The sequence below is a fragment of the Haplochromis burtoni genome, unplaced genomic scaffold (genome assembly GCF_018398535.1).
Source record: "Haplochromis burtoni strain Fernald_Lab_line unplaced genomic scaffold, NCSU_Asbu1 Contig_2595, whole genome shotgun sequence".
Classification (NCBI taxonomy): domain Eukaryota; kingdom Metazoa; phylum Chordata; class Actinopteri; order Cichliformes; family Cichlidae; genus Haplochromis; species Haplochromis burtoni.
The window spans coordinates 7,388-9,917 of record NW_024584956.1 but is presented as its reverse complement, the minus strand read 5'-3'; the positions used below and the strand labels follow the sequence as shown (position 1 = coordinate 9,917).

Here is a 2,530-nt window from a genome sequence, read left to right as displayed (position 1 = left end):
GTGTAGCTGTAGGCATTGTTCTAAATATGTTTTTTGTTGTTTTTGAACTTTCAGTGACAAATTTAATTCTAGGACTTGTTCTGAATAGTGTTTGTTGCAATGTTTGTAGACACTCCTCGTTCCCTCCCACATGTAAGAGCGGACAGCCTCCATTTTCTGTTGATTAGGTCATAGCTCTGAATAGTTTCACTTTTACAACAGACAAAGCTGCAAGTCTTTCTTACTAAGAAGAGAAATGGCGCAGAAGGAAATTAAAATGGATGAAGAAAACATTTCTTGTTTAAGCTGTTTGGATCTACTGAAGGATCCGGTGACTATTCCCTGTGGACACAGCTACTGCATGAACTGTATCAAAAGTCACTTTGATGAAGAGGACAGGAAGGGACTCCACAGATGCCCTCAGTGCAGGACGAACTTCATGCCAAAGCCTGTCCTGGAGAAAAACATTATGTTAGCAGAGTTAGTAGAGGAACAGAAGAATATCTCACCGAGAGTTGCTGAAGTGGATGTTTTACTGTCACCACCAGAGCCAAACACCAGAGCTGGATTCTTAAAATATTCACATGAAATCACACTGGATCCAAACACAGCAAACACACATCTGTTATTATCTGAGGGGAACAGAAAAGCAACAATAATGAGACAAAAATAGTCTTATTCTGATCATCCAGACAGATTCACTGCATGGCCTCAGGTCCTGAGTAGAGAGAGTCTGACTGGACTCTGTTACTGGGAGGTGGAGTGGAGAGGAGGAGGAGTTGGTGTTGCAGTCGCATACAAGAATATCAGCAGAGCAGGGAGCTCTGATGAATGTAAATTTGGATTCAACGACAAATCTTGGTCTTTACGTTATGATTCAAAGGGTTTTCAGTTTTGGCACAATGAAGTCCAAACTGTCCTCTCAGGTCCTCGGTCCTCCAGAGTAGGAGTGTACCTGGATCACAGAGCAGGTATTCTGTCTTTCTACAGCGTCTCTGAAACCATGACTCTCCTCCACAGAGTCCAGACCACATTCACTCAGCCGCTCTATGCTGGACTTCGGTTCTTTTATTATGACAATGACACCGCAGAGTTCATTAAACTGAAATAGACGGAAATTATTGAAGGACAGATGGTTAACACGGGTTTTTTAGTTCTTTAGTTACCACTATCTTTGGTCAACATTGTTGTTACTCAGAGGTCACTGATGTGCTGTTGCTTAACCTGTCAGTAACACTTTATTGGTGCGACTTTAACATTGTATCATTTGTTGTCTAGTTATTAATTGGTTATGTTTTAATGAAGGAAATGTGTTTCACTCTGCAGAAACAATACAGCCTCGTATATCTTTGTAAATGTTGTATGTTGTTCTGATTAGCTATTTAATGTAAAACATCCGATGTCTAGTTTGTTTTATCTTCTACACAAGAGTTATTCTTTATGGCAAATTGTTTTTCATTTATGTGCACTGTCATGTTTTAATTCAGAGAAGTGGTCAGTTTGGTTGGGTGTTTTTGTGTTATTCTCTGGTTGGTTCTGTTTTCTTTTGTTTAAGAAAAATAACCATTGAAATATGTGCAACCCTGTGAAAAGAAGAAGTAATATGCACTCAAACAACCTTGTATGGAATAAAATGACACCTTACATAAAATGTCCTTAATTAATTGTTGTATTGTGTTCCAGTCAAAATAAAATATTGTTAACTTGATCAGACTGACATATTAGTTCAACAGTTAACTGCCACTGATGATGCCGGTGAGGCCCATTCAGTCCAGCACAGCTCGGCCGGTGTGCTTGTTTATTAGACCCAAAAGCAGATGCAGAGAGAGATTGGTGGTGTTGACAAAAGGCAATCCTTTATTTGGCTGAAAGCAGTAACAAAACATGACTTCAGAAAACAAAAGCCGACTGAGAAACACTGAGCAAACTAAACGACTACGACACTCAGTGAAAACACCATGACAAAACTATGAACACTAAGTAAACGATGAAACACTAGGACCGTAACAATGGTGACGATAACAGATGACCTGGCACTGACTGAACAGAAACACACAGACTAAATACACATAAGGAGCGATCAAGGGAAGTGGAAACAGCTGACAACAATGAACATAATAAATGGATAGGGGAAGTGAAACTAAATATGACAAACAAAAACAACACTGGACGCTTTCCAAATAAAACAGGACACATGGAGACGTAGACATGGCACAAACTTGACAATGGAAATCACACAGACCCAAAACATGACAGATAAGACACACAAACCACCAGGGGAAGTTAAACACAGGGGTGATCGCACAAGGGGAACCTGATAAACCCTGAACTAACTCTTTAAACTAGGCATGACCGAATTAATTCAGCTAACTGAAGAAAAAACTAGAATACAGATGAAAATAACAAGAAAACACGAAACTCAGGAGTACTGGGTCCTATGACCCAGGGCCATGACAACTGCAACTATCATGGGGCCTGGTGATGGGATTTCCGGCTCTTTTTAGAGAACCGGCTCTTTCGGCTCCCAACCGGCTCTTCAGGTTGTTTTGTT

The 2,530-nt window shown here is 40.2% G+C and overlaps 1 pseudogene; it reads left to right on the top strand.

The window, feature by feature from the left end:
- Positions 1-29: 29 nt before the first annotated feature.
- On the top strand, positions 30-1,620 carry LOC121813784 (annotated as a pseudogene).
- The last annotated feature ends 910 nt before the right edge of the window (positions 1,621-2,530 follow it).